Consider the following 14382-nt stretch of genomic DNA (forward strand, 5'->3'; position numbering starts at 1 on the left):
ACAAGTTGGCGACCACACGCACGACGGAGAGCTTTAATGTATTTTGATGTACATAGTTACTTTATTATTATTATTATTATTATTATTATGTATTATTTATTATCAAACCCTCGAGACCAGATGGCCGTATTGCGGTTTAATGTACAATAAAATGATTTTAAAAGGTTAAAATAACAGTAAAAACCACAAGTAGTCTATATTACCATGTTTTGGTAATATACAATGTTTTGGTAATATACAATTTTGGTGATACAATGGTCATGTTTAGCTTTGTTTTCTTTTAAAAAATTATTGTGTTATTTTTCAAAAATAACAACCTTTCTTTTGTCACTTGCCTTAATTGGGAAAATCCAATTTTCAAAAATGCGTGTGAATTGTTTGCCACTTCTTTTTTTTTGGCTTTTTCTTCCTTAAAAAGTGCTCAGAGATTTACCTCTGAAATTGTCTTGATGCATTTTTTTCTGATGGACAGAAATTAACAGCGAAACTTATACGTTTTACTGACGTCACATAGTAGAATTGAAAAACATTATAACATTGACTTTGTGTATGTTATCTGCCTCGTTGGCGCAGTCGGCAGCGCGTCAGTCTCATAATCTGAAGGTCGTGAGTTCGAGCCTCACACGGGGCAATTATTGTTTTTACTCTCCAGCATGCAAACGGCTGAAATCGCCAAAAAAATTTGAGTGTCTTTGTTTGAAGTTACAAAGCGAAAAAAAAAAGATATCAAGTTACACAAGATATCTGTCAATTTCGTCCGAGCGTTCTGCTAACGAACATTTTAGCTTTTGCAAAATTATGGCCAAATGCATAAAATCTATTTGAAGTATTAATATTACCTTAAGTTTGGAAATATACGGTGAATCTGCTTGTGTTGATTTTGACATTAAAACAATCACCAGAGGGCAGTATTCCATTTAAATTTAAAAGAAATGAAAGACAAAAGTGCCTACTCGACAAAATATGGAACAAAATTACCTTTTATACGCGGAACCATAAAATTTTGACATCATATACAAACAAATGAGACCTTACAAAATGCCCCTAGGTTCGAACTCACGACCTTCAAATTATGAGACTGACGAGCTGCCGACTGCGCCAACGAAGCACTCAATAAATTACCATCAAAGCACATATTTGAATCTTTTTTTTATGAATTGGGACCGTTGTACACAGCCTATTTTTTAAGGAGGCACAAATTAATGGACCACCGTATTGCTTTAATTGAGTCATTTGTCTAAGATAGTGTGGTCTGGGTTCTTTTTGGCTTCGAAGAGAAGTACTCCGTTCCCAAACCTTAAATGGCCATATGTCAATGTGCCGTTTGTGTAAGAGGCAATTTTATGGAAATACTTTGTTCATGGAAACACTGTTGCACGTCCCATAAGTTTGGCATTTCGTTCGCATTTCGCCTGTGGCACTGCGACTGGTGTGACGTCAAAATGTATAAAAAAAGCTATATATGAGACTTCTCCACGCAGATGGTTTTTTAAATTAGTCTGGTCTCCAGTCCCTTCGTGATTGTGTAAGAGGCAATTTTATGGAAACACTTTGTTCACGGTAACACTGGTGCACGTCCCATAAGTTTGGCATTTCGTTCGCGTTTCGCCTGTGGCACTGCGACTGGTGTGACGTCAAAATGTATAAAAAAAAAAAACTATATATGAGACTTCTCCACGCAGTTGGTTTTTCAAATTAGTCTGGTCTCCGGTCCCCTCGTGATTGTGTAAGAGGCAATTGGGTGGAAACTCTGGTGCACGTCCCAAGTTTGGCATTTCGTTCGCGTTTCGCCTGTGGCACTGCGACTGGTGTGACGTCATAATTTATAAAGACCTATGAGACTTCCCCCACACGGTTTTGATATCAAATTAGTCTGGTCTCCGGTCCCCTAGGGATTTCACGCTAACTGTATACCCTAAGGATAAGCCGTCCTTTTTTTCAGCACTGCTGTCACAATTTGTCTCCGACACCGGAATAACGTCAGTCCCGGAACAACGCTCACTTGAAATCTTAGACGATTTTTTTTCTTCTCAGAAATGTCACTGAAATACAACTGCAAGGATTTAAAGAGTTTCCTTTTTATCACACATAATTTAAATCGACTTGGCGGTTTAAATTTGCAGGGATAGGTAGTAAATAAAGAGACACATTTCTGTCCAATTTTCAGAACTTGATTTTTGCGCATATAGGCCTACTGTTTTTTTTTTTAAATTAATTTATGTATTTTGATGTACATTACTATATCGATATTGTTCTGGTTTACAATTTGATGAGCCAGTTTGGCATGCACTGACGTAAAATACAATGGTACTTTTTAGCTGTATTTTCTTAAGAAACAAATGTTGTATTATTTAAAATAACAGTCTTTCTTTTGTCACTTTCATGGAAAAGTCCAATTTCCAAAAATTCATGTGGATTGTTTGCCACTTATATTTTTGAGCGATATATTTGTTTCGTATTGGACAGCTCAGGCCTTTGTGATTAGAACGAATATCTAAATTGAAAAACGACGGGAAAAAAGTCCGAGTCGAAAAAAGAAATTCTGATTGACAGAGTTTTTACCTCAAACATTCACATATCCATCTCATGTACTTGAGAATCGTGACTCGCAATTTGCCGTTCCCCAAAATAGTCATTTTCCCTTAAAAAAGTTCCCTTTCTTTCTTTTTTTCCCCTTCTCTTTTGTTCAGGATACGTTACGCCGTGCGTGATTTGTTTAGCTAATTTAACCGGTCACGTGGCCACTTTCCCGCGCAAATTACGTTGGCGGGGCGCGTGACTCGCTGCTGTCGTTTGCTCTATAGAAATAGTAGGTTTCGCAAACTACATTCTGGGTCGTGAGTTCAAGTGTGACCCAGTTATGTTATTGTCTGAACCTTTCTTTTTTTACGGGATCCTTTTTTTTGGAGGGGGGGGGGGCTTGATTTAGCTTGTTTAGTATTGGTTTGGGACGAAGACGAAAACGGAACAGGCTCCCAAAATGGACACTGATTTGAGGATGGGTACAACCTGTTCAACAATCGGCAAATCTAATTGTTCCGGAGCGGCGGGAAGCATCAAAGGAAATCAGTGTTATCAAAAAGCCGAGGATGGAGTTTAAATTGTGTCGGCCATTCAGAACTGTATTTATGCAGACAGTTACAGGAATGCGGGGACGTGTGCTAATGCAATATAATGGGCGACAGAGATGCATATCAAAAATGGGGAAAAAATTGTGATAGAAAGAAAACATCATTAAAGAAATGTTGGAATGTCAGATGCGGTACACGAAGCCCTTATGGAGATCTGATATTGCCGACATCTGCGACGGGTATAATCCACAAAGTTCTTCTAGAAATCTTAGGAATGACTTTGGAGAACCATATTGTCATTGCTCTTGGGTACAGAATGGTCGGGATGCCGTAGAAATACCATGGGGAAAGAATATTTGGACTGACTGCCTTGTGCAAACAGATTAATGACGGAAAGAATGTGAAGTTATGTTGTCAAGTAGCTTAGTTTGTGAGTACATTTGACAAAGAATTTCAGAGCTATCTATCGGATGGATTATTCCTACCCGGTACAAATGTTTGTTGTAGACCAATTTTATTGTGGGAGCCATTTTAGTCGACGAGGCATCCGCTTGAGCAATAAATTCAACACCTACGTAAGTTATTTGCCGTTCGCCTTCACCAGCTGCCATACAGGGTGAGTAAAAAAAAAAACACCCAAATGTCAGTTCCACATTTTGATCCGTGGACAAAACTTTCAACTGTTTGTGTTCAAAATTCCGTAACTTGAAACGCACAAGAGTGATTTGACTGTTTCTTCTACTAAAAGAAAGCTTATTAATTGGGCTTTCATGTCCTAGATTTTGAAAGTGCAACATACAGAACTTCATTAAATAATTGGTCCTGCCATTTTAGGTTTCCTTCTTTTTTTTTTTTTTACTCACCCTGTATTGTTGGCGTGGTTATGGATCACCACTCCTCCCTTGTCCTATAGCCGTGAAGATAACGTGTTAACTTCGCCAGAGAGTTATCGATGAGCCGAGACCAGCCAAACAAACGGAATATAATCGAAGACATGGAGTCGATACTGAACAAATATTGAGCTTTCCGTTTACACGGGAAGGTCGGCAAATATTTCGGATGTTTAAGGATCGTTCTGATGGAGTTCCTGTGCAACCCGGCGCGACCGTTAGATGGGAGCCCCTTCAGGCTCTGCACACGTACTGCAGTCGACAATGAGGTGGAAAATGTCTTCTTATTTATACAGGAAATGGGGGTTACTCTGAAGAGGTCCACTATTATGCATGACTCGCCCTTAATGACTGAGCGCAATCTTGAGACAATACAGTGGAGCGCTTTTTGTTATATAAAGTTGTGACTATTTTGAACAATGGTTGCCACCATGCTGCGAGCAACTGGCCATTTTCCTGAACGACGGGGGCGCTATTTCGGCACCATTTTCTGGGTACATACTTTCAAAATATTTGTAGGTTACTGCACTTCAATCTAAAATAGAAGATTACTCATTGTTTTGTTTATTTGTATATTTAAGGTGAATACAATCAGTAAGCAGTTTGCCGTAGTCTAATTCATTTTCAAATTTTATTTTAAGTTATAGCATCAACATCAAGTTGATTAACTTCAATAACCTTGAATTTACGTCGATTTATACCCCAAATGACGTAGATCTAGCGCCCTCAATCTCACATGTAGTGATCACGTGACCAGCTTAGTGTGCGTTACGCACGATGACCTAAAGGAGCCCTTTGCTATCATTAGGTGACGCCCTTCTAGAGAATACAGCACTTTAATTCGTTTTGTAGTGAAGTTTTCCATATTGATTTTAAAGAGCAACTTAATTAGTGCCAAGGTACACTCTACAGAGGTAACGTTTATCAAAATTGCTGGGAAAAAAAACTTTTTCTAAGATTCTGAGTCTGATATTGTTATAACCCAAAACTAATGCTCCATGCAGTCACTCCATTGAAATCCTTAAAGATTTTTGATTTAAAAAAATGCAATTCAATGAAAATATTCAACTGTCCATGTGTGTAGGAAGGCCGTTAGGCATACGTGGTTGTGCATTAAAGTCACAGCTACAGGTAGATGTCGAAATGTCACAGTGTCACCGCACATGTTATTTCCGTTTTCAGGCCATGCGGTTTGAAATCGAGCGTTGGGGCCAAGAGTCATTTTCAACAGTTTTGCTCACTTCATAATGCAAAGGTCTTTAGTTGGCTCGAACTACTCGTTATGTCTCCATCTACACATTGTTTTGCTTCGCATCCAAGATGAGTGTTTAATCGCGGTTCAAATATACTCTCACTTTTCCCTCTCAATTATATTGAGATCCATCATTCAATGGCCAATTTACAGATCTGCTGCGCCGAAATATCGCCAAGACCAAATGACCTTTTCTCCCTCAAACATAAGCAAATATTGTCCTGAAAAGTAGGGATTTATCCTCATAAATGTTATGTCTGCTTGTCGTGCTTTTAATTTCTCGGAAAAAAAGAAACCGGTCTTATAGCAAACATTTATTGGTTCATGAGCAAGTGCTCAGGACATGTATTCTTATACTGAAAATTTCATAGTGAAGTATGACGAAAATTACAAAATAAGCATTAAATTGTTTGACATAAGACGTAGTTGTTTGCTGAATAACACGGTTCGGTGTTGACGAGTCGAAATCGAATACTCCTGGACGAATATGTGTGCTCATTGTTTTAAGTTGCCTGAACTACAATTGAAATTGTGTGAACAAGGACAAAATTAAACATGGAAGTGCACTAAATCGATTTTGCTGGACGAATTTGAATATTAGAATTGATTCATTGGAAAGGAAACCGTTTGAATATAGCCGGGAAAACATATGTACCCGTTCGTCAAATATGTGAAAGCTTCTCATCTTATGGGCAATAACAAAAAATCTAATTGAATTCAATTCTAAACGATCCTTTTTTGAAACTTAAAACGAGTCTTTGTAATTTTGCTTGATAACTGATTATGAGTTGTACAAAACCCCGTCGGAAGGATATGATTTGATGCCTCAGATTACATGCGTTATCTTTGTGAATCATTCAAGTCGACTTCCGTCCTTGTAATGTGTTGCCAGAGGCATAACTTTATATAGAAGGTCTTTTCTTTTTTCTCTCAATTTTTTTTTACCCTTCAAAGTTTTCAGGACAATCTGAATTGCTCTCCTATATTTAATAAGCACTCAACGGATGTACAGGAACGAAGACTTATGTCACTCCTTCAAAAGTGACATGTAATGTGAGTAGGAAATATCGTTAATCCACCACATACAATTTTTGATACAAATTTATCAAGAAAAATTCATTAAAAACCTTTTCTTAGTGACGCAGAGACTTGTCTATGCAGGACGTAAAATTGTCTCTTTTTTCTTAAAACAATATTACAGATATTGAACAAATTAGGCCCACTCACCAAAATCCAAACTCCTTAATACCTCAGTCAACGTGTTGTCTATTAATAATTATGTCTTGCTTTAAAAAATCTAAATGATGTAAATTATTGAAGTTGTTTTGTTATGTCCTGTAACTGTTGTCGAAATTGTGACAACAGATGTGACATTGAATTAGATGTTAGCGACCGTCATATGTTCTGTGCTAATATCCTGGAGATATTTGATTGGCTCATGAAATGTTTATTCGCCATCTGTTTGATGTTTCTCATACTGCACATTAAGTATACCTCAAACATTAAATATCGGTATATTATTAATTTTTAAACACGAAACGTCAGCGATTTTTGAACCGATTTTTGAAATTTACATTTTGGTTGTCGAATGGCGCGGCGTCGACTGCAGCCAAATTTCCAAGACAATCCCTGCAAGAAGTGTGTTTAACAATTAAACACTTTTCTAAACACTTTCTTGCTATCAGTTTGTAAACATGTTTAAATACTAAACATGTTTAGAGTAAGGATGGATAGTGTTTAGCCAATAAACACTGATTTTTAGGAATTGGACACGTTGTGTTTAGCTTCTAAACACATTTACAAAGTGATAGCAAGATTGTGTTTAGTTTCTAAACATAGATTTTAGAGTGATCTCTTTAGCCCCACAATTTCCCCGGAGACACAGTTGGCGTATGTGTTTTTTACCAATAAGGTAATCTTATCGGGTTTCCAACCTGCGTGTTGTTAAGCCCTAAAAACGGCAGACTGATGCCAGGGCGAATCTCACCAGGCAGCATAAAGGTGCATGGCTTATGTTTCTGTTGACCAAACTATTCTACCGATATCGAGGCATTTAACTGTACACCTTTGCCACCTTTCAGGCCGGCTAAAGGCCTAGCCCTAACATTTCCACTATTGGAAGCGACTGAAGCCACCTTCCATAGACGCCTGTGCTACCGCCGGTCGTAGCCAAGAATTTTGGATACCGTCCCATTTCGTCTGTACCCAATAGTGTGGATTGTAGTTGATTCGATCTTAGAGTTGATTTCACTTCATCTTCCCTTCTTATTTCTCTTATACATGTAATAGTTTGTGATAATTTGTAAAATGTAATTTTACACTACCGAAAAGCATTTACTATATATAGTCAATCCCACTAAGATGAGAACAAGCAGTAAAAAAAATATGACAAAACGTATACACAGCCAACGAATACCAAAACCAAACTGTGGGAAATACTGGCTCCTTTTAAAGGTAAGTTTCCCTTTCGCTTCGCATTCTTACTTAACAGATATCACAAACTACTTCACACATGTGGCTCTGTGTGTGAGATCTTACTCCACAAAAACACCATTGGTGTGATTGTAAATGTCGGATATTTTTCCATCGGAAATTTGAAAGCCAAATAGACACAGTCCGATCGATGGGGCATCGACGCGCTTTCGACGGTCACGAACTCTCGAGCAAACACCTTACACATGTGTACGGACCCACCTCCATGCAAATACCTATCATCAATAACTACTCCATAAAATGAAGGGGAGAAAAAGAAATACATTGCGCTGTCCATTAAAGTTGGCCGTTCAATTCTCGTTTGTGTAAAGCAAATATGAACAAGTTGAAGTTGGGGAATCGTAAAATTCAGCTGGGGGGGTGTCATTACAAAATGTTTGACCGTTTATATCAACGTGTGCAATGCGCAAATTAAGCTCTAGCCAAAATGGTGTTGACATTGTTTTGCAACCCGTGTGACGTCAAAGGAAAGCGAGTCGTTTATTTGCCCGTACAATGTAAATACAAAATCAGCATTTGACATTTTATTGGTTTATTTATAGAAGTGTGAACAAAAAAATCGAAGGAATAAAATGATAAGAGAAATTTAAAACAACTTGCAAAAAAATATGTATTCAAGTTACCAATAAGCGATGAAGCCGAAATAGGTGTTTTAAACTGGACGCATGAAAGTAAGTTGAACATATATGCTCATATTTTCACTGATCGTAAAATCACTGAACAGATTTTGATTTACAGTCACCCAATCATCCAGTATCCATAACCTTACTCTAAAAAGAATGTACATCAGTGGCTTTTGCTGTAAGTTTCAGAAATGAACTATTTGAGGGGTAAGTATAATAGAACAAAATGTTACACTGACATGTTTGAGGCTTTGTGTTCGAAATGCTGGAAAACCAAGAAAAACAAAAAATGCTCAAGTAGTCTGGTTCCCTGACTCCACTAAAGATGAAATGGATCAATTCATAGATGTCAGAAAATGTTAAGGTAAGGGAACCAGTCTAGCTGGCCTGCACCCGTTCATGAACATGTAACCAATAGCAAACAACATTTGGACTGACAAAAACAGTGGTAAATTCGGAGCAGTATAGTTGAAAAATAGTTAGGTTTTTCCAACGGTGGTCGGCCGACCACCGTTAGAAATTTGTACAAAAGTACCACTTTTCTTGAAAATGACTTCACACAAGGTGCCATAATTTTACAGGATGCTTAAGACCAGGCCCGGATTACCCAATAGGCACAGTAGGCACTGTGCCTAGGGCCTACGAAAATTTAGGGGGCCTACGAAAACTTGGGGGGGGGGAGCCTAGCGCAGTGTGCCATGAAACACATAGGCCTACCCACCCACACACCCAAGCGCAGAGAAAAGTTTTACAAATGTTTTAGGGTCTCTCTCAGAATTTTCGAGTTCACCAACTGACGCTGTATATATACAGCATTTATGCATAGGCTCTACGTATAAAATGTACGTGTAAAGTCTGTCGTTCTGAAGCACGGTGTTAACCATGGGCGTCGATCGGTGGGGAACGAGGGGACATGTCGTTCCCCAACGATTTTCATCCCTTAATACAAAAAAATGTAGCCTACATTTGATTCTATAGCTCAGAACAGCTGATTTAATGACTCCAAACTCGAAAAAGATGTTAAATGATGAACTTGTGCTAAAACTTTGGCAGTCGTCAGAAATTGCCTCAGATCGCACCACAGAGCGCCTAGAATCAAATTTTTTTTCAGGGGCCTTTAAATGGGCACTAGGTCCTGAAGTCCTCGAAAATCCCATGTTTTGGATCGTTTACTTATCCTATTTCAAACATCTTTCAAAGGAAAGCAACCTAATGATTTACCGTTCCCGAGAAAAGACAAAACTTAACCTCGTTTGTTTACATTGAACTCAACGGAGTACTAATACGCTTTTCCTGTCGTTTTCACTTTCAGTCAATGTACGTACGATATTTATATGCACAGCACCGTGCTCACGAACAGCGCGCGGTGACCAATCACCAACGCACAAAATGTGGTTTCTTATACGTCCGCAAAACGGATGAAATCACAACCAGCATCAAAACAGCTCGAATTTTTGGGGTCGGAAAAGTGGACCCCGAAATTCGGTCATGCACGCATAACACAGGAATGACACAAAAACGCCCAGTTATGAAAGAAATGTTGTGTGGATGTTTATATCCTACTTTTAAATGTTCTTTCAGATTAACACCATTTCGTTCAAAGCGCATTTTTTATCCCAATTGGCCTGTTCTAGGACCCAGTGTACCTATAAGCAGGCCCCGAACCCCACGCCGTTTAGGCTTCGCACTCGCATATAATTAGTACTGATGTATGTACCACCCCACTTTTGAGAAGCTTTTCGAATGTCATCCCCCTCCCCCCCCCCCCCACACACACACACATACTTGTTTCACATGACTAGTGTGGACTTTCAATTGCTTTCGTGTAGTTAAGAAAAACCAGTGAAAAAACTCATTTTTCTCAAACTGTGAAAACTCTTTCAACCCAATTTTTTTTCTATGATTCCCTTTAGTGTTTCTCTTCATTCTGCTACAGATAAACCTAACCCAAAAATGCCTCTAAACCTGTTTTCCAGAAATGGGGAAACACTGTGTGGACGTGGGCAAGTCCACACAACGTCGGTGCTACCTACATTATGTGGACGTCTTTTGTTCGGAAGTCCACACTGCGTATGTAAGACAAGCTCACACTCGCCGGCACAGATTTACGCCACTGGCAGTCATTGCACTCGCGTGTTCACGATTCTAATCGTGCCACCGGCTGACGTCAATGTGACATTGTATTATAATGGCATCATTCCCTAGACTTAGCGTTAGTACAAGAAAAGATGAATTTCCCCAAGCTAGCTGAGGGAACTGAATTAGAATCAGACAAACAAAATTCCCTCGTAAATATTTATAAATTGGTCAGTAGTTTGATATAAATATATAATGAGGTAGGGGAAACTTGCTAGAGTTTCACTCAATCAGCGCGATCCGCCGCCGAAGCAGCGCGACGCGAAACAATAAGATAGAATAAAGACGAGCTTGGTAAGGTTAATTGCTCGTAGTGACTCTGAATAGTCAACTGCTCGGTACATAAGAATGATAAGAAAAGAGTTACGTAACAGCATTCATGACTTTAATGTATATCGCGATGCTGATGCATCTTTCGTGCAGCTATGACAAAGTCAGACAAACAAACTTCCCTCGTAAATATTTGTAAACGGGTCAGTAGTTTGATATAAATATAATGAGGTAAGGGAAACTTGCTAGAATTTCTCTCAATCAGCGCGACATGTCAGTGCCGGCCGAAAGACGCGCAATGCGAAACAATTGATGAGAATAAGGACGAGCTTGGTAAGGTTAATTGCTCGTAGTGACTCTGAATAGCCATCTGCTCGGTACATAAGAATGATTGTAGAAAAGAGTTACGTAACAGCATTCATGTGTATAGCGCGATGCTGATGCATCTTTCGTGCAGCTATGAAACACAAAGTAACTCTCCCACGGCGGAAATAAAGATTAGGTTTTAAACGCAAAGAGCAAAAGCAATTACTAAAACAGCCTAGTTGTTAAGCTGTCTGACAGCGGACCCCGGGGTTAGGGGTTCGAACCCGCTTGGTGTCATTTTTTGGTTTTCGATGCCCGCGGTTCTGTCATTTAAGAGTATTAATTTCCCGTAGTCATTTACCAACAGCAGTTAGCTCGGTCGGTCGGTAAGCTGACTCACAAGTTGGGACTGTCTGCGAAGTCCAGGTTGGCGTCTGCGTATAGGTACGGGGTTCTTTTGCTGACTCGGCAGCAAGGCTTAGGGTGCCACCTCGTTTCCTCCCTTTATGGTGCCTGACTTTCGAGTTACATGGATGGACAGGGAAGGAGGTGTGGTGGGCCGGGTACCGAGACCCAGAAGAGTTCTATATGGAAGTCGGTAAGGGGCTCATTGAGTTAGGGTCATAAGTCCGACTCCTGAAGACTTGGTCATCGCCACATAACTTTTTGTTTTTTCTTTCTTTTCTATCTGAGGACAATAATTGCAAGAATGATTAATTTGTTATATTGAAAGCTTGCAATTGTGCTGTAATCGTTAAAAATTTACTTTTAAAATTTCTCGAAAATACAAAATTCAATGCAGCTATAATGTTTTTATTTCATTGTCGCAAAACTGCATGTACATGCTCAGTACCTTTGCGCATACCTTGTTCACGCCTGTTCCCTAATCCCAGACTGCGGGGGGGGGGGGGGGGGGTCTTTAAATCCCACGTTTTGTGCTCTGTGGCGCAAATATCAAAATTATAGCTTGACTCTCTATCGAAATATGCCCTCGTTATTTTGAGTAGTCACTAATAAGAATCAGCTCAATTCGTAAACGCCTGCGAGCGAGCACGTGCTTGTGTTTTGCACAGCTGTAGCTGTCAACCCCCGTATATGAAGCGACTTGGCGCGGCAGCTTGTGCCGACATTACAGAATGTACAATCTCTTGACATGGGTTGCAGAACCTGATTTTAGTTTTGAGCAGCGGTGTTTATTATTTACATTCTCCACTTTGTTCTCATTCCCTCTTCCTTTCCCCTTCCTACTCCATTCTTCGGAACACTGGTGCCTAGGGCCTACGAAACACTTAATCCGGGCCTGCTTAAGACTGTCATTTACCACCATCCTAGTAACTTAAGGTATTTCGTAAAAAATGTGTAGTTCTGTTTTTCGATGTTTGCAAATGCTGTATATTCCATTTAACTGGACGAGATAATGAAGACGAAGCTAAACCAGGTCAACTTCGCATCACTTGATACCAAATAAACAAGTAATGTTGTGTGTGGGTGGATTTGTATGTCTGTTCTCTTCTTGTTCTCTAATTAAAGTCAAACAGTAATATACATCACCACCTGCCAATTTCGCCATTTACTACACTCTTTAACCTGGGACGAGTTGTGTCGTCTTCTTTTCACCAAATTACAACTGTAATTATACTCTGTAAAGTGTGCGTTCTATTTCACTGAACTGCAAAGTAACTCCATTTCTGCTAAACGAATTTAGATTAAAGAGAATGGCTTAGCCATTCTCAGGAAAATCATGTAAGTCAAATAGCCTGAAAAGGCCGCACATGTCGACCACTTCACACGAATGCAGTGGAGTCGTGTTTACCCGCAATTCGTCAAAATGGCACATCCATTATTCCACTGAACTACATTCATGCGCTTAAAAGCGCTGTTAAGACGACAAATTGCGGGTCAAGTGGTCCAATATTCCATTTCCACCCACGATTCTACGTGGGTTAGTACGAGCACGAGATTTCGCCGGATCAGAACGGGGTAAACACGCCGTAAACACGGCGAGGCACCCATCGCTGTCGCTTCGCAAAAAAAAATCACCGGCCTTTGGAATCGCATTTCAAATTAACAAAGCGCGTCGGACAGTTATTAAATTCCAAGCATTTTGTGTAAACGCAAGGCTTCAAGTTGCTCTCATCGATCATCCCATATTCAGTTCAGGAAGCAAAGACAGTTTGTAAATTAACACGATTTCTCATATTTCAAATTGTGTTTTTCTCTCTTGTTTTGTGCTATACTTTGTCCTTGTTTTATTGGGAAAAAAGGAGAGAATATTTCTTAGATTCAGTGCGGAAAGGCCTTTACAACGGTCAGATATTGACCTTGAAAAGGTAAATTATTTCAGATCAAAACAACTTCTAGACTAATATATTTTACTAATCTTATTTGTCCAACGATATGCTTAGATTTTGCAATTTTCTTTTGCTCTTTAGTTTGTTATTTAAAGCACTTTGTTTTGTTAATTAGAACCTTGCGCCGAATTTTCCAACAAAGACCTGTTCAACTGAGACAACAATTTCATCAGACATAATTCATTTGTATGCAGAATTAGCATAAGGCAATAATGCCTACTTCTTTAGAACATCAACCAAGATGTGCAGACTTCTAAAAAACAATGACCTATACTAACGTTTAGAGTGTACCATGAAAAGAAAAGAAAAACAAACTTTACATTTGATGGACGGTGCATTTGTATCTACCCTTTCACCCAACAGGGCAGTAAAAGTGACTATCACTAATAGTGTTAAGGTCCACTTTATTTTAAAGATATGTGGGTACTAATTATACGCGTGACTTATTGGTGTTATTAATTTATTCGCTTTTAGATTGGACATCAAACCAAAACTAATCCGTCTCAATTATTTGTGATCACTACTAAAAATCTGAGTTTCCAACTCGAATCAAGCAGGCGGAACGTGGTTTGTTATGTGCGCATGCGTATATTCATCATGCATAATGATCAGCAGTACGTACGCGTCAGATTGGCTGAAAGGATTCAGAAGTTGTGACAATAATAATAATAATCGGCATTTAAGAACGCTCTTATTAGTAAACTAAATCACAGCGCTTACAGTATTATTATTGCCCCTGATCATTGCGCCATTTAAACATTCCAAATACCATCTCAGCTCCCTGGGGAGTATACAGCTCGATGCTGCCTGTTAGGCGCAAGCAAGCTTATTCAATCCCAATAACCATCTCTGCCCTCACAGGTACCCATTTACTCATGGGTGGAGAGAAGCAATGAGTGACAAAGTGCCTTGCTCAAGGGCACACGCACCATGACCCCGGCTGTACTCGAACCCACAACCCGCAGCTTAACCCACAGACCACGAATCAAG

At 39.3% G+C, this 14382-nt stretch overlaps 1 non-coding gene across 1 annotated transcript; it reads left to right on the forward strand.

Moving 5' to 3' along the window:
• The first annotated feature begins 558 nt into the window (after nucleotides 1–558).
• On the forward strand, nucleotides 559–631 carry Trnam-cau. Its single transcript has one exon. It is a non-coding gene; the product is annotated as a tRNA-Met (tRNA).
• The last annotated feature ends 13751 nt before the right edge of the window (nucleotides 632–14382 follow it).

Source organism: Patiria miniata, unplaced genomic scaffold (assembly GCF_015706575.1).
Source record: "Patiria miniata isolate m_02_andy unplaced genomic scaffold, ASM1570657v1 HiC_scaffold_7, whole genome shotgun sequence".
In the NCBI taxonomy this organism is placed as follows: Eukaryota; Metazoa; Echinodermata; class Asteroidea; order Valvatida; family Asterinidae; genus Patiria; species Patiria miniata.